We start from the raw sequence: 18,887 nt of genomic DNA, 5'->3' as shown, positions 1-18,887 counted from the left end.
GCCGTGACCAGGATTCGAACCTGGGTTATTGCGGCCACAACGCAATGTCCTAACCACTAGACGATCACGGCTGCCTTATTGATTAGGCTAATTAATCTTAATAAGATTAACTGAAATAGAACCCTACTAAGCAATAGATGAGATATCATAAGTTAATAGGGTACATGGTTCAGTACAGAATTAACAATTAACTATAAAACTTAAGCTAATATATAAATATAAAATCAGTTATTGTTAATAAATATGTATTCGTTACTGAGTTTTAAAAAATGACAAAATTTCTAATAGACATTATACTATAAATTAATATTATCCAATAATAATTAGTAGGAAAAAAAATGCCAATTTTTCAAAACTTTAAATGTAACAAGAACTTCCTATCTATTTTGAAACCCTGAAGATGAACGAACTGTCCAAAACGTTGCTAGATTTTATTATGAAAAATTAATTAAATAAGAATTTTAAGAAAAAATTAACCATCCAGAGAGAAATAGTAGAATTTTTTTTAATATTTAGTTTATTCAAATCTAATATAAAGTTCTTATTATATCAGTAATTAAAAATATAATATAAATAGTCTCAAACTTCTTAATTGAAACATATTACCTGTCCAACGTTTTAGCATCATCATGGACAATCTGATAAAATAAAAGCTTTAATTATAATTTAATATTAACATTATACAAAATATTACTAATTATAATTTGCATACCTTAATTTTAGTATTACAGCCTCTCATTGATATATAAAACTTTGCAGGCTAACTAACTTTAAGTACAAATCAATTTAACACAGTATAAAATAAAATATAAAACATAACCTATTAGGAATAACATATTTCTTTATTAATAAATTTGTACCATTCTATGTTTTAATTTACCTATATTTGTGACTATAACATTTAATAATAAATTCTATTCTTCATAATGTTTGTATTTTGCTATCATTAACCTACCACACTATTATATAACCTTCTTCAACAACCAGGTTAGGTTTATTATCATTTTATTAAACACTACTTTTTTGTCTATATTTATTTTTAAAAATCCTATAAAATTTAGTTAAAAATAATTAACTAAAATTCAATCATATTCATCATAAATTAATTTTACATAAAATATTTGCATAGTATTGATTTGCCATAGTTATTAATAGTTTCATTATTCACAATAGGAAAACATAATTAAATAGATTTTTTTTTTTAATTTATTTATTTTTCCTGTACTAAATCACTAACTCGAAGAATTTTTGTATTTTACTATCATTAACTTACCACAACACTATTATATAACCTTCTTCAACAACCAGGTGAGGTATATTATCATTTTATTTCACACTACTTTTTTGTCTATACTTTTTCTTAAAAATCTTATAAAATTTAGTTAAAAATAATCAACTAAAATTCAATCATATTCATCATAAATTAATTTTACATCAAATCTCTGCATAATGACGGTTTGTTATATTTATAAATTAATTTATTATTCATAATAGGTAAATATAATTAAATAGGTTTGTGTAATTTTTTTTCCAGTTTTACATCATTAATTCAAAAAATTTAATCATTTTTTTTCCTATAAAATTTAGTTACAAATCTAAAATTCAACTATATTTATCATAAATTAATTGTATATAAAATATCTGCACAGTGTTGGTTTATTATATTTATTAATTATTTCATTATTCGTATTGGGTAAAAATAATTAAATAGGATAGAATCTGTTATCGCAATTTTTTTTCCTATTTTAAATCACTAACATAAAAAATTATTCAATATTTTTAACTTACTGATAGAATAAACAGGTAATAACATTATTATTTACCATTTTATTGATTTAAAAAATACAAATAATTCAGGATTATTTAATATCATTTGTTTTATTAATAGCAAAAATAAAAAAAAGAATTGACCCCGACGTGATTTGAACACGCAACCTTCTGATCTGGAGTCAGACGCGCTACCGTTGCGCCACGAGGTCTTGTTATTGAAGTGAGAGATAAATTAATTATAGGTCTTTACCTTCCTCATAGGCTTTAATTCAAGTGAATAAAACTCATAATTATACCGCGAATATAACTTCATTTCGTTTTATATTTAAATAAAACTGTTAAGAAACAAATTAACCAAAATTTTTTGTCTGCTATTGTGCTCAGGACTAAACATTTCAGTCAATTTAATCAATTTAAAAAATTTAATTACAATCTATCCTACAGTATCACAATACAACAATTTGGAACATGATGAACAATATAGATTGTTGATAAGTGAATGAATTTATAGTTTAGATACTTGAGGATGGCTGACTGGTCGTAACTTTAGAATATTAATTTTTAAAATACTAATAAAGAGTCTTTGGATCATAAATGGATACAATTTATAAATTTATAAAAATACTATACTTTATTAAAAATAATAGTTCAGTAACAGAAAGTTTTTCGATCCTAAAAATAATTTACTAGATGTATAGCAATGTTACTATAGCAACTCGTTTATTTCGACTTAACGGAATGTTTATGGGGGCTTAAATGCCGAATTTCAAAAAAAAATATTCTAATTTATTTTTAGTCCTGTTTATTAGAAATAATTATACATCACTTATTGTCGGCAAGAAAAAATTGATAAATACTTAAAAAAGAATTTGATAATATATAAAGGAAAAAATAACACTTAACACTCACGGACTTAACTTTTGAAAGGAACAAAAGATATAAACTACTGCCTTACGACCATCTTAATATTCTTTAGAAACAAAGCCTTACTAGAAGAGGATTGTGAAAGTTTTCGGAGCCAGCGGGAAGTTGTCAAGCCTCGACTTATATTCAAGAGGAACACTGGTAGTTATTAATGTTAAAGGAGCTCTGGAGGAGTACGTGATAGGACTGGAAGCGGCTGGAGTATCCTTGTTCATTGTCCGAAGTGGATACATTTCGGAACAGCTCACGTATTGTCCTGTTGCTCCCGACCAAGAGTGATAGTCGAATCTGCAGTCGCATCATTGTAACATAGTCTGGGGAACTACCATTTATGAATATGTAGTGAAACCTCACTTAACGGACATCTCCTCTAACGGACAATTTTCAATTGGATCGTTGTAAGGGAGTGTGATAAGCTGGTTTATTAGCAACCTCGAAACTCTGCTGGTCTAGGTTCAATTCTGGCCAGGGAGGGTTGATTTTTATTTCATGGGGGCCCCAAGGAACGAAAACTCGATCCTCTATCTCTGATTAAAATAGGGGGTATCCTGTTGGATACTCCCCTCCCCTTTTGTCAGAAACGAGAAAGGGGGTTAACAAAAAGTGTCTCGGCCTAAAATATAGGAATTTCGACTTTTTCACAATGAACACATCTCAAACGGACGCAGTCAAATTTTCGGCTTAAATTTCTTACTATACAAAAAAATTTGGTAAAAAGAATTATATATTTGAATTTAAAAAAATAATAATAACGTTTATATCAATATTTGTTTTTTTTTTTGTTTTTTTTAAAGGTTACAATGTTATATATCCATTAAATAATTTCAAAGAAAAAATACAATAATGAGGTGTAGATAGTTGACCGTAGATTAATGATTGGAGAAGTTTGTCGGGGGGTGCGGTCAGCAAAGAACAACATAAATAAATAAATATGGTTTTGTTTACTTATGTTGTTCTTTGCTGACCGCACCCCCCGACAAACTTCTCCAATCATTAAAAAATACAATACTTTTTCACTTCTTTATCACCATGGACGTTTCGAGCTATACCAGCTCATCTTGAAACTACTATAGTGGTATTCATTAGTATAACATATTAAAGTGTGTGAAGTGCAAAAAGCTGTGTTAAGCGGAGAAATATTTCCTTATTTTAGCCTGTTAAAGCGATATAATATTTAACATTGTTTCGAATCTGTTAAATGGAGAATGATAGAACACACTCGACACTATAGTTCGTATCGTTTTTGTTAAGAGCATTTTTTTTAAATCTAATACAATAATGATTAAAAATAATAAAATTCTGGAAGGTTTTAAAAAAGAATGGTTATAAAGTTTCCAAGAAAATCCGCTAGGAGCTCCTCTGCATTTAACATATAACATGAACTTCAAATTGGGCTGCTCACAATCCTATACTTATAACATTCAACACGTTCAAACTTTTTTACATTTAACATCATGAATACGAATGTATAATTCACTTTTAATAATCAAAGGACATCCTATTCATAAACCAGTTTTATCAAAAACATTCATATAACAGCACGATGCAAACCCAATCTATAATTTATGTGTATATTGTTCTAATTAAAGAAAAAATAAAACATTAAGCAATGGATAAAAAAAAAATGTTTAATACTATTTTACCCCTGGGAGAACTCTCGCATTAGGCATACTCATTCGTTTAAATACTATAATATTACGAAAAACTATTCAAAAGACAGACAATTGGTAAAGCTGCATATTTTATAATGAATATCTTTAAGTAACATTTTACGTAATTAGTAATTATGTTACCCCACTAGTAAATTTTCAGTTTTAAAGTTGAGATTCAGCTATCCGTAAAGTTTTATTAACCCTGAATTTTGATTACTGAGACCTCATAGCTAGATCGTACATGAACGAATATTTAAGGCGGGCCACAAATTTGTCTGCAAGAACTCGCAGACCTGAATAATTTGAGACATGAAAATTGGAAATAATAGGTTAGGGAAAAATAAATCCATTACTTTATCTAAGATGTTTCGGATTGTCCGATTTGGGTCAAATATGCACCGTTTTGTTTTATAATTTGTTAACATTTTAAAGCTAGCTTCATAATGCCTCTCTCATAGAAGTCTTCGTTCCTATTACCGAAAAGCTCTAGTAACTGATTTTCACATTCTTCTCTTAATGCTAATTTCTTATCCCAAGAAAGTTTTGCAGTGCAAGAAAAAGATGATAATCGCTTGCTGACAGGTCCGTACTATATGGTGGATGCATCAAAACCTTCCAACTAAGCTCCCGGAGTTTCTGGCAAGTCATAGTACAAGAGCCCAAGAGGAGAAAAAAGGCGGTTATGTCACCCCAATGTTTGATTACTTTACTAAAATATATACATATTTATAATTAATAGTCAAAATTGATGAGTCTGCCAAGTATAGGTAGGGGGAATAAAAAATGGCGGCTGTTTCAGAGCGATAAAAAAAACTAATTATTCATTCATACTAACTAATATTCTCTATATCTTAAAAAGTAGGAACGACACAAGAAAACTTAAGAGAACGTCATTTAAAGATGAATAAATTTGCTACAATATGAGCCCTAGTAGTTATTTACGTTAAATATTTTTAAAAATTTTAAAAATTTAAAAAAAATTTCATAAAAATGTTGTATGGGATGAACAGAAAGATCAGTAGTTAGTGAATTTATTTTGAAACATTTATATCTCAAAAAACCATTTGACGTAAAAATATCTATTAGCACTCAAATTAAAGCTAGTTTAATGATCTATAAAATAGCTTATGATGTTTATCTTCGTAGGAGTAATAGTTTTCATGATATTTGCTAAAATAAATTGATTTATAGTTGTTCCGACAAATATTCATTCGTCAAAATTATATTCATATGCAAATATCACAAAAACTTCTACCCCTACGAAGATAAGTGTCATAAACTACTTTATAGTAAGTTAAATTTCCTTTATTTTGAGTGCCGGCAGTGCGTCATATGGGTTTAGAGATATATTTTTTCAAAAGTCAAACATTTTATACGAACAACTAGAAATAAACATTTTGTGAATTTATTTTGTCATATATCATAAAAACTACAACTGCTACAAAGATAAATGTAATAAAACATTTTATAGTAAATTTAACTAGCTTTAATTTGAGCGCTGGCAGACATATGTACGTGTTATGGTTTCTGAAATACAGTTTTTCAAAACTCAAACATATTGTCCGAACAACTATAAATCAATTTGTTTTAGGAAAAATACTATTCCTACGAAGGTAAAGGTCAGAAGTTACTTTATAGTACAATTATTTAGCTTTAATCTGAGTGTTAATAGACACCAATATCTCGAGAACTATTGGACGTAAATAGCTCTATTATAGCAAATATTTCAAGAGATTTACTCTACTTAAAATAGAGCCAACACTCAAAATAAAGGAAATCTGACTTACTATAAAGTAGTTTTTATAGTAGGGGTAGTAGTTTTTATTATATTCACATATGAATATAAATTTGGCAAATGAAAATTTGTCCGAACAACTATAAATCAATTGATTTTAGCAAATTTCATGAAAACCATTACTCCTATGAAGATAAACATCATAAGCTATTTTATAGATCATTAAACTAGCTTTAATTTAATTTAATCTTTCTGTACATCCTATAAAACATTTTTATGAAATATTGCTTTTTAAAAATCTATATCTCGAAAACTATTTAACGTAAATAACTCTATTACAGCTCATATTTTAGCAAATTTACTCTTCTTTAAATAACATTATCTTAGGTTTTTTTGTGTTGTTCCTACTTTTTAATATACAGAGCTCCGAATGAAAAATTAGTTTTTTTTATCGCTTTGAAACAGCCGCCATTTTTTATTCCCCCTACCTATACTTAGCAGACCCATCAATTTATACTAGTAATTATACTTGGTTTTCATTTAAGTAATCTAAAATTGGGGTGAGATAACTGCCTTTTTTTCTTCCCGGCTCTTGTACTATACAGATTTAGTTAATTCAATCTGAAAAAAAGGTTTGAATAGATATAATTGATTGAAATACCATTATATACTGTTTCTAGTAACCTTATGAACATTTCCACTACTTTAAATAATTCAGAAGAGAAACACTATGGCACTGTAGTTACAATATATTAGGCCAGCCCAAGTCCAGGGGCTCTGTTTAATGCAGTGAAAAGATACACAGCGGCTGTCCGAACTTTTTGTGCTTCGTTAATAAATTTTCGAGGAAGTTGTTCATTTCGGTTATTGTCTCCTAACTCTCTCCAGTTCAACCAGAGGGGGGGGGGATTGTTTAGCCTTAACAAACAGGGTGGGAATGTCATTCACTTTTATTACACATGTGACTTTATCAATTATTTTCGGTCGAGTTATTTATTTATATAAAATATATTGTAAACAAGTTTGAAACTGGAAGTTAAATGAAGTTTTAGGAAGATAAGTTAATATTTTAGAGCTAAATATATCCTCAGGTTATATACCACGAGGATAATATTAAACCAAGTACAACTACCTTAATAAACTCTTGTAAGGAAATTGTTCCCAAAATTAATTCAGATACCACAAAATATATGATTAGCAGTAGAAATGGGACCAATTTCAGTCATTTGAACAATTAGATAGGTTTAATTATTTATGATCAACGGTAACTAGAAAAAAATTTTTTTTTTATTTATTTATTAATATTTACAACTGTATAAAAAATACAACAAGTAAATTTGATCATAATGACATAATGATATGATACAGGATATAGAGAAACTACACCGTAGTAGAACTCTAAAAACAGTTTACAATATAAGGTCACGAGGCCATCTTCTTTTCAGGCGCCTCGGAGGATTGCCAGGAATGGAAGAGGAAGCAAGGTTAGAAACGAGTGGGTTTGGGTGGTTAGGGAGTTTATTATGGAAGGAATAATATCGGTTTCGGGCTAGATCGGTTACATAAGGAACATTTAGGTCTTTATGGATGGTTTTATTAGTAACAAAATAAGGAGCATTGAGGATTTTACGAAGGATTTTGGATTGTAAAGATTGGATACGAGAGGAATTCGAAGGTTTAGTGGAGCCCCAAAGCTCAACTCCGTACGTCCAGATGGGCCTTATTATTGTCATGTAGATCAGTCTTTTGTAATGAGTTGGAAATTTAGACCGTTTGTCTAGTAAGTGCTGTAATAGTCGGAATCTGCATGTAGTTTCCTGCCTTTTCAGTCTTGTGTGAGGATTCCTGGTTAGTCGTTTGTCAAGATGTAGTCCAAGATAAAGAATCTGTTCTACAGGGGTAAGAGCTACATTATTAAAGTATACTGTAGGGCAGTCGGCAGGTTTACGACGAAGAGTAAATGTGATTTGATGGGATTCGTTAGGATTTATTTTTATCCTCCAATTTCGACACCATTCTTCGAGGATTGTGATATGGGACTGGAGAGTTTGGGATGCAATCAAAGGGTTATTACTAACTGTGAGCACACATGTGTCATCAGCATACGTGGTAAAGATAGTGTTAGGAGTTGTTGGGATGTCAGCTGTATAGATGGTGTAGAGGATGGGACCGAGATTACTACCTTGAGGAATACCAGCGGATTGAAAATAGAGGGATGAATAGGTGCAGAAATAAAAGCGCATTCTGTCCAAAAACATAAAAGTTAAAATTTACAAAATATTATCCTTCTCACTGTTCTGTACGGATACGAAACGTGGTCTCGTACATTAAGAGGAGAACAGCCCCTTAAGTTTTTTGAAAATAAAGTATTACGTAAAATATTCGGACCGAAAAATATTTGAGTTTGCCAGAGAATTTAGAAAACTACATAATACTGAATCAAGGAAACTGTTCCCGGTAAATATAATTCAAGTAGTAGCATTACGAGAGTACAAGAACCGGGAAGAAAAAAAGGCAGTTATCTCACCCCAATTTTTTATTACTTTAATGAAAACTATGTATAATTAATAGTCTAAATTGATGAGTCTGCCAGGTATAGGTAGGGAGAATAAAAAATGGCGGCTGTTTCAAAACCTTAAAAAAAAATATTAATTTTTCATTTGGAGCTCTATATCTCTAACATTATAAACACCACCCTAATAGAGCTATTTACCTCCAATAGTTCTCAAGATACGGCTTTTTAAAAAGCATCATTTCATAAAAATTTATTGAAAGATAAGTAGTGAGTGAATTTATTTTGAGAAATCTATATCTCAAAAACCATTTGACGTATAGATGTCTATTAGCTCTCAAATTATAGCTAGTTTAATGACCTATAAAGTAGTTTATGATGTTTATCTTCGTAGGAGTAACAGTTTACATAAAATTTGCTAAAATAAATTGATTTATAGCTGTTCGGACAAATTTTCATTTGCCAAATTTATATTCATATGTGAATATCATAAAAACTACTACCCCTACAAAGATAAGTGTAATAAACTACTTTATAGTAAGTTCAATTTCCTTTATAATTCTATATCTAGAGAAATCTATATCTCAGGTGACGTATATATATATATATATATTATAATTCACATTAAAGCTTATTTAATGCACTTTAAAGTATTTGATGACCTTTATCTTCGTAGGAATGGTAGTTTTCATAATATTTGTTAAAATAAATTGATTTATAGTTGTTCGGATAAGTTTGATTTATGAAAAACATTATTTCAGAAACCATAAGATGTACAGATGTCTGTTAGCACAGAAATGAAAACTAGTTAAATTTACTATAAAATAGTTTATAACGTTTATCTCTGTAGGAGTAGTAGTTTTTATGATATTTAAAAAAATAAATCCACAAACTGTTAATTTCTAATTATTTGTATAAAATGTTTTGATTTTTGAAAAAATATATCTCTAGAATCATAAGACGTACATATGTCTACCAGCAATCAAAATAAATGAAATTTAACTAACTATAAAGTGGTTTATGACTCATATCTTCGTAGGGGTAGTAGTTTTTATGATATTGGCATATGAATATAAATTTGGAACCTGACAATTTTTCCGAACAATTATAAATCGATTTATTTTAGTAACTTTCAGGAAAACTGCTACTCCTACGAAGATAAACTTCATAAACAACTTTATAGTCCATTAAATTAGCTTTAATCTGAGTGCTAATAGATATCTGTACGTAGAATGGTTTTTAAGATATAGATTTCTCAAAATAAATTCCTAGTTTTGTTGGTAATTTTAATAATACAGAGCACTGAATGAAAAATTAGTTTTTTTTAACCCCCTACTTTTGTACCTATACTTGGCAGGCTCGTCAATTTTGACTAGTAATTATACATAGTTTTCATATAAGTAATCCCAAATTAGGGTGAAATAACTGCCTTTTTCTCCTATTGGGCTCTTGTACTTAAGGTTATGGGGCTTAGTAACGAAGGAATCTTTAAAATGATAATAAACCCTGAAACGAAGGGGTAAATGTCCGAGGGATGGACCGAAACGTAGATTGGAGGATTTTGTTAAGACTGATTTAATAAATTTGGGTTTGTACTAATAGCAAGGTACATTGCTGGATAGAAGTATGAAGAGAACGATCGATGGTATCGGCATCGAACCTTCGGGCTCACTCAGCCTTCATTATTTATTTATTTAGATATATCCGTAATATTTAATATATCCTTTAAACAGAAGAACTGGAACTTGTGATAGCAGTTACGTGTTGACCTAAATAGGATTTTAATTCGATACCGATTGTACCCATTCATATCTGTAAATGCGCCCTTGGGAAATGTATTGCTTTAATTATCTACTGTTCTACTAGCACATATTTCTCGGGGCAGAGATATTTTTTTGTTCGTTTTATATTTGTATTTATTAACTCCATTAAATGCTTAAATAAATAGGAAAAGATTATTAATTTTAATATAAGAAATATGGGTGCGGTCAAAATAAATCAAAAAGTAAATAAACTATATATGAGCCAAAGTTTCGCCTCACTTTGGCGGGCTTCATAAGGGCTACAAAATATATAGACTAATAAAATAACGTAAAGAATAAGAAATACAAATAAACTAAGGTATGCCAAAAAATTAAGTAAAATGTGTGATTTTTTTTTTAAATTAACAAAACAACTTTAAAAAAATAAGATTACCTTTTTTTATGGTTACTAAAATATTGAAAAAGAAATTAAAAACCAATATTCACTTGAAAGCGTATTACGGAAGTAGAATAAAACTGTAATTCATAGATACCAACTTCCAAATCGAAGAAAAATTTTTTTTATTTGTGTTTGTTTTGCTGACCGCACCACCAGACCATCTTCTCCACTTATTAAAAGTAAAGATTATCTGCTATTTTCCTTGCAATTTCATATAATTTTTTAACATCACATATCACAAATTAAGTCAATTTTAAAATCAAATGGTGCATTCGATTGTTATATTACAAATTAGAAGAATATTCCTCGTAATTGGATAAGTAAAGGATTTTACGAATAAATTTAGCTTAAATCGCTCAAAATATCTAAAATGGTTAAAAATTACTTTTAAAAGTGAATTTTTAGAGTAAGAATGAAATAAAATGAGTAAACAAAACAGGGAGGAGATTGGGGGGGGGGGGGTGGACTAATGAAGGAACAAAACTAATGGAGGCCTCGACGGCAGGAAGTTATTATAGGGCTACAAAGAAAACGATAGAAGAGAAAAACTCATCCATTTTTTTATTTCATTAAATTATGCTTTGTTTAATACCAAATTTAAATGAACACGCCGAGAAGTTTGCAATATTTTTCATTACGTTGTTGAAGTACGAAAAAATACAATGGTTCATGTTTAATGATAAGTGAATGAAAAAAATGATAAGTAATATTATATTAATTCGATTATATGTATTTGATTTATGTGAATCTACTATTTTTTTAATGATTTTTATATAAATGATTCCATGTATATATGCAACTTAAAAAAAAAAAAAAAATAAACATTTTGTATCATTTGTTTAAATAAATCAATTGGTATCCATGTTAAGTCCCAACACTCTTTAATAAATCAACGTTTCGGCCAATTCGGCCTTCTTCAAGGACAATCTTAAATATAATTTTAAAATTATTTAATAACGTTTTGCAGGCTGCCCAGTCTCATTAAAATAAGTCAATCACCTAATTTTTTACCATTTTATAATTTTTTAAAACTTTTAATTTTAAATTATTTAACACTATCAACTATATTATCAACAAACTTTTATTTTTAAAAGTTTTAAAATTAAAAATAAAAGTTTGTTAATAATAAAGTATATAGTTTATTTATAATCTTAAACACTTTCTTGAGACTGCTTAATGTTGTTTAAATAAATAAATTTATCCATTTTAGTCTCAAAACATTTTATTATCTTTATAAGTCCGACGTTTCGGCCAATTCGGTCATCCTCCTATATATTACAAAACAGCTTTTATAACATCTATGATTCTCAACAATTCAAAACAATTAACATCATTATTTATAATTTATCTTTCCTTAATACAATTTTAGAACTAAATAATGTTTAAAAAACACAATGTCATTCTAATGTAAAAATGATAATATTATATTAATTCGATTATATGTGAATCTACTATTTTTTTTAATTTAATAATTTTTATGTAAATGATTCCATGTATGAGATGCAAATTTAAAAAAAAAAAATGAAATTAACATTTTGTATCATTTGTTTAAATAAATTAATTGGTATCCATGTTAAGTCACAACACTCTTTATTATATCAATAGTCCAACGTTTCGGCCAATTGTTCTTTGCTGGCCGCACTCTCCGACCATCTTCTCCAATCTTTTATGTTAGTATTCGTCAGCATTTTACTTCTTCATATAAGTAAACTTATTCCTTTGTCACACTGTCCTACAAGCCTGGAGGGGCTGCTCTCATTGTTGGCCAACAAGTTCATTGGACTTCAAGAAATTTCTACCGACCATTCCCAGATCTTCCACCTGTGGGGTACTCCGGTGAGATTACCGAGATGTTACCCGAAGAAATTCACAACGCTGTATTTAGGGAACTGTACCCGGTAAATAGAATTCAGGCTATAGCATTGTAGCAAATAAGATGGGCGTGTAAGGTTGTGGGATTTAGTAATGAATGGATCTCTAAAATATTAATAAACACTGAACCGACGGGTAAATGTCTAACGGGAACACCGAAGCGTAGATAGGAGGATTGCATTAAGACTGAATTAGTAGATTAAGGTTTGGAGGGGCGGCACTACACAGATGTATGTAGATAACGATTCTCTAAACCTTTATAATTATTATTATTATTTTATTTTATACTTCTTCAATTTTGATGACAGTGAGCAGTACGAGCTATAACCAATCTTCGAACATTTCATCTTCCTCTATTTTTTAAAAGTTTTTCCTATCCACAAATAACACTATCATTTCGTCCAGCAACTATTTTTATTTTATTTACTTGATATCCACATATCACCTATTTAATGATAGGATTTGTATTACATTATATTCTTTAAAATATGTTTATCATAATGATGCTGGATCTGCACTAAAAAGGGCAAATGCCCTTCAAATAATATAACTAATACACACTGTAAGATGATAATCAAGGTGGCGGTCAATAAAGGTTTCAAAATAATAAAAGAAAACTATTTATATATGTATATATAGTTGACCGTAAAAATTGATATATAAGAAGACAGTCGGGGTTGCGGTCAAAAGTGAAACAAAAATAGTTTACAACTATTTATTTTCCGACCTTTCGCCCCACTTTGCTGGGCTCCATCAGGGCTAAAAAGATACAAAATGATACAATGATAAGAATAAAAATTCAATGATAAGAATCAAAAACAAGTAACAATGGCAAGAGTAAAAATTTCTTAATAAAAATACGTAAAATATAAAGCTAAAAAAGTACAGGAGATGCACATAAAACAAAAACAATACGGGGAAAAAATAAAAAAAAAAAAAAGAATATAGAGATAAAATAAACGTCATGAAAGAATAATAAAATGACAATAAATGGCCAAAGAGCAAGTCAGGACAACATACCTGATCAAAGGAATCGGTTGAACAGAAAGAAACAATGAAGCGGAAGCGTGGAGGAGTGGGGAGGAGGTAGGCAGCAAACAGTTGTATTGTTATTCTTATCATTGTATCATTTTGTATATTTTTAGCCCTGCAAAGTGGGGCGAAACGTCGGAAAAAAATAGTTGTAAACTTGTTTCACTTTTGACCGCAACACCGATCATCTTCTTATATATGAAAACTATTTATTGTTCACTAACGTTTCGCCCCACTTTGTAGGGCTTCGTCAGGGCTGTCCGATTGAAACAGAGATGTCAACTGATATATCATTGTAAAATTTATTTTTAGATGTAAATAAATTGCTTAGATATAATTGAAGACTAAGGGTAATGTGACCATATAAAAAAAAAAGTAGACATTTTACTTAACGAAATATTTAAACATTTATGTAATCTCTAGCTTAAACTCAGAAAGCATCATTGGGTATTTTTAACCTTCAGTGTCTTTTGTTATACAGCTATTTATATTTTTCCGGATTCCAAAGTCCTGCTTCACAAGAACAGGACATGCTTCACATTCAATGAAGCGTTGTATTTTAAAGTTTTATTTTTAGTTTAGAAGTTGAACTGATCTGTAGCCTTGTACTAAGTTTTGCATGACCATTCCGTCAAAATCTTCGGCCACGAGGATAGTTCAAAATGCATAGTTTAACGTTTACGAACATCACTTAAAATCTGTAAGTTATTTTTTTTTTAGATTTAATAATATCTTTGAAGTTCTACCAACGGCTAAACTCTACACGTGTCGTCAAGGGTCCATGATGCAAACTAGGGGGACAAGCGATGGTCGTTCGGGTTGTGACCTATCAGCACGGAAAAATATATACAAATATAACAGTGCTTTATTATTTATTACAATTATTTACTTGAAAAAAAATGTTTTTTATCAAATTAATAATTTTTGATTCATTTCTGGGAGGGAGAGGGCGTGAGCTCCCTTCTACACCCCGCTGTGTACGCCCACGCATGTTGGTATTACTCCATAGTATAACAAACATCAAATTTACTTATTGTATATATTTTTAATACAGTTGCAAATGTAAGTTAATAAATTTAATAAATATAAGAGGATGGTCAGGGTTGCGGTCAAAGAAAGAACAAATAGTTCATAACTATTTTAATGTCCGAAGTTTTGCACCACTTACAGAAACTTTCTGTTCAACTTTTCGCTTTGAATAGCCCTGATGAGCCTTGCAAAGTGGGGCGAAACGTCGGACATTAAAATAGTTATAAACTATTCTTTTTTTACCACAACCCTGAACATCTTCTTATATTTAAGTTTTGCGGTCAACTATATATACATATATTTAAAAAATAATAAATTATAACGAATTCTTTCAAGATAATCGTTTGAATTAACAATGTTATTTCATTTGATATTATATTCTCAGTTATGTAATTTTGAAAATTATAGGTCTGTGTTGCAATCCCTCTGTTATTCTTGAAGTTATTTTTGCATCCTATATTACTGAATTAATTTAAATTTACAAATATTCCAATCAACATTTTAAAACAATAATTTTTTCTTTATTATTTATTTAATGTAATTTACAACTATACAAAATAATACTAGAGGTAAATGTGTTGTATGTTTCCTATACACTTGAAAATCTTGTTAAGGAACCATCCATTGGTGGTACTTCAAGCATTAATTTAAATTAGAAGGTCCCGTGGCCATCTTTTTTTCAAACGCCTCGGAGCATGATCAGGGATTGTTAAGGATGAAAGATTAAGAATTAATGGGTTAGGATGGTTGAGGAGTTTGGAATGAAAAGACGCATATCTGTTTTGGGTCAAATCTGCAACGAATGGGATGTTAAGGTCTTTGTGAATGAGTTTATTTATGACGTAATAAGGAGCATCAAGGATTTTGGATAGTAAGGATTGGATGTGGGCAGAATTTGATGGTTTGGTGGAGCCTCAGAGCTCAATTCCATATGTCCAAATTGGTCTGATTATTGTAGTGTATACTAATTTTTTGTAGTGAATGGGAAGTTTAGAGCGTTTGTCAAGTAAGTGTTGTAGCAATCGGAATCTACGAGCAGTTTCTTGTCGTTTTAGTCTTGTGTGTGGAAAATAATAATAAATATTTCGATGTTATATTCAGAAATGTATTTATTTTGTTTTGAGACTGGCACACAATATAAAATGTATTTCTTGTATTTAGGGCACTAGAAAGGACTGTATTCTTGTATTTCACAATCCATCACCTAATAGTACAAGAGCTCGATGGATAATAATTCAGTTATTTCACCCCAAATTTTTATTACTTTAATGAAAATTATGTCTAATTAATAGTCAAAATTGATCAGTCTGCCAGATATAGGTAGGGGGAATAAAAAATGGTGGCTGTTTCAAAACGTTAACAATTTTTTTTTCATTCGAATCTCTAGATGCAAATCAGATGCTCTCTGCAAAATCAGGGAGCATAATGTCGTAAATTCTTGCACAAGAAGAGAAGACAGTTGGCGTGAACCGAGCGATTTTATCGTACAGAGTAACAAGCATTTTCATATTCCAAAGGGATCTCTCCTCTAGTGGTTCTCAAATTGAATACCACTGCACCTCGCAATACAAGAAGAGCTGGGAACAATAAAAGGCAGTTATTTCATGCCATTTTTTTATTACTTCAATAAAAACTATGTATGATTACTTGTCAAAATTTATGAGTCTGCCAAGTATAGTTAGGGGTAATAAAAAATGGGGGCTTTTTCAAAACGTTAAAAACTATATTTTTTCATTCAGAAATTCATATCTTTAAAACTACCAACCACTCAAGATAACATGAGCGAACATTATTCAAAGTAGAATAAATTTCCTAAAATATAAGCCCTAGAAGAGCTATTTACGTTAAATAGTTCCCGAAATAGATTTTTAAAAAATATACAGAGAAATCAATTGTTTAAGAACTTATTATATGAAATCTTTGAAGAATTAATTAATTTTGAGAAATCTCTAACTCAGGAACTATGTGAGGTATAGATTTCTATTAGCTCTCAAATTAAAGCTAGTTCAATCCACTATAAAGTCGTTTATGACTTTTATCTTTGTCGGAATAGTAGTTTTCATGATATTTCCTAAAATAAATTGATTTATATTTGTTCAGATAATAAGTTTGATTTATGAAAAACTTTATTTCAGAAACCATAAGACGTATAGATGTCTGCCAGCGCTCAAATTAAAGCTAGTTAAATTTTCTATAAAATAGGTTATAACGTTTATCTCTGTAGGAGTAGTAGTTTTTATGACATTTCACAAAATGTTAATTTCTAGTTGTTAAAATGTTTTACTTTTTGAAAAAATATATCTCTGGAGCCATAAGACGTACAGATGTATACCAGCACTCAAAATAAAGAAAATTTAACTTACTGTAAAGTAGTTTATGACACTTATCTTCTTAGGGGTTGTAGTTTTTATGATATTACATATGAATATATTTTTTTAAAATATATTTATTAAAATTTACAACTGTACATTATAATACATTCAGTAAATTTGATCTCAGTTTTAAGAATATGAATACAAATTTGTCACATGAAAATTATTCCGGAAAACTATAAATGAATTTATTTCAAATATCATGAAAACTGCTACTCCTACTTAAGATAAACGTCATAAACTACTTTATAGATCATTAAACTAGCTTAAATTTGAGTACGTATCATGGTTGCTAGGATAAAGATTTTCCATTCATTTTTTATGAAATCTCTTTAAAAAAAAAAAAAATGTATCCTAGGAACTATTTAACACAAATTAGATATTTTAGTAAATTTACTCTACTTTGGATGATGTTCTATTAGGTTTTGTAGTTTTAACGATACACAGCTCCGAATGAAAAAATAATTTATAATCTTAATATTTTCTTGAGACTGATAATTTTTTTAAAAATAAATAATTTAAATTCTATCCATAGTCTCAAAACCTTTTATTTCTCTTATAAGTCCGACGTTTCGGCCAATCCGGTTATCTTCAGGGAGAATCTACTACAAAACAGCTTTTATTACATGTATGATCCTACAAACATTTCAAAATACTTAACATTATTATTTATAATTTACCTTACCTTAATACAACTTTGAAATTATATAATTAAAAAAACTGTAAACTGAAAAATTAATGTTTTGATTACTAAAACATAAATTTTTTGAAAATTTAATGACTAGTAATTATACATAGTTTTCATTAAAGTAGTAAAACATTGGGGTGAAATAACCTACTTTTCCCGCTCCTGGGCTCTCGTACTATAAGCTTGATATTGGACTTTTGTTTCCTTAAGTGTGTCAATGTTTCTTTCCGAAGACATCACCTACATCTCAGCTACGAATTTTTCCGAAATAGGACATATCGAAATAGAATGAAATATCGATTTCTAGCGATAGCGCTAAGAACAATCGAACTTTTTGTTGAGCCAAGGTCGGTAGAGATCGCATTGAGAAATTGTTCTCTCGTTTGGAAGATTAAATGAATGCTATTGTCTCTCTAGAAGTTCTGTAACGACGGCATAGTTCGCCATTCAGTCGATAACAATCTTACAATTTCCAACTCTTCTTATTCGAATGTGTTTTGTCTTCTCTAATTAATTGTTGATTAGCTTTTGCGAGAGACGATTTCGACTAACTGGAACAAAACCTTTTGCCTTCTATATAACTTCGTTCCGTTTCTCAGCAACAGTACTTTCTTTTTAAGACAATTTATCGCCACTAAAGTTATGATTACAAACTAGATTTTTTTTTTTTTTTTTTTAAGTAAAAGACTGTACAAAAAATTGTACGTTTTACTCTTGGGATAAATTTTGATTTTGTAATATACAATTTTTTGCTTGAACAAAATGATTCGTGTTATACACATATTGGAGTATATATGCCAATATTTATTCATATTAATTCCTTATTTGATTCATTGTTTAAAATTGACTAATTTGAATAGTATTTAACCATTAAAAAAATAAATATTGTAAACACGAGTAACGAATATTATTTGAATCATTTATTACCACAATATAATAGTGATGTGAAAAGACAATAATAATTTTTTTTTTTAATATTTATTTATTATATCAGAAATAAGCGAAACAGACTCACAATATCTAAAAAGAAGGACGCTCCAAAAGAGAAACCGAAACATCGCCCCCGGATCCGCGGGAACTTCACCTAATAAGAAAAAAA

General features: G+C 29.4%; 1 protein-coding gene and 2 non-coding genes across 9 annotated transcripts in view; 1 reads left to right on the top strand and 2 right to left on the bottom strand.

Moving 5' to 3' along the window:
* Positions 1-71, bottom strand: TRNAH-GUG (transfer RNA histidin (anticodon GUG)). The gene has a single exon. It is a non-coding gene; the product is annotated as a tRNA-His (tRNA).
* Positions 1-18,887, top strand: part of Trpgamma (Transient receptor potential cation channel gamma) — a 980,713-nt gene that overhangs the window by 805,268 nt on the left and 156,558 nt on the right. The window lies entirely within an intron of this gene.
* On the bottom strand, positions 1,908-1,979 carry TRNAW-CCA (transfer RNA tryptophan (anticodon CCA)). The gene has a single exon. It is a non-coding gene; the product is annotated as a tRNA-Trp (tRNA).

Source organism: Halyomorpha halys, unplaced genomic scaffold, assembly GCF_000696795.3.
Source record: "Halyomorpha halys isolate HHAL.00 unplaced genomic scaffold, Hhal_1.1 Scaffold3.1, whole genome shotgun sequence".
Taxonomy (NCBI): Eukaryota; Metazoa; Arthropoda; class Insecta; order Hemiptera; family Pentatomidae; genus Halyomorpha; species Halyomorpha halys.
The sequence above is the reverse complement of the archived record's forward strand: the minus strand, read 5'-3'. Positions and strand labels throughout refer to the sequence as shown.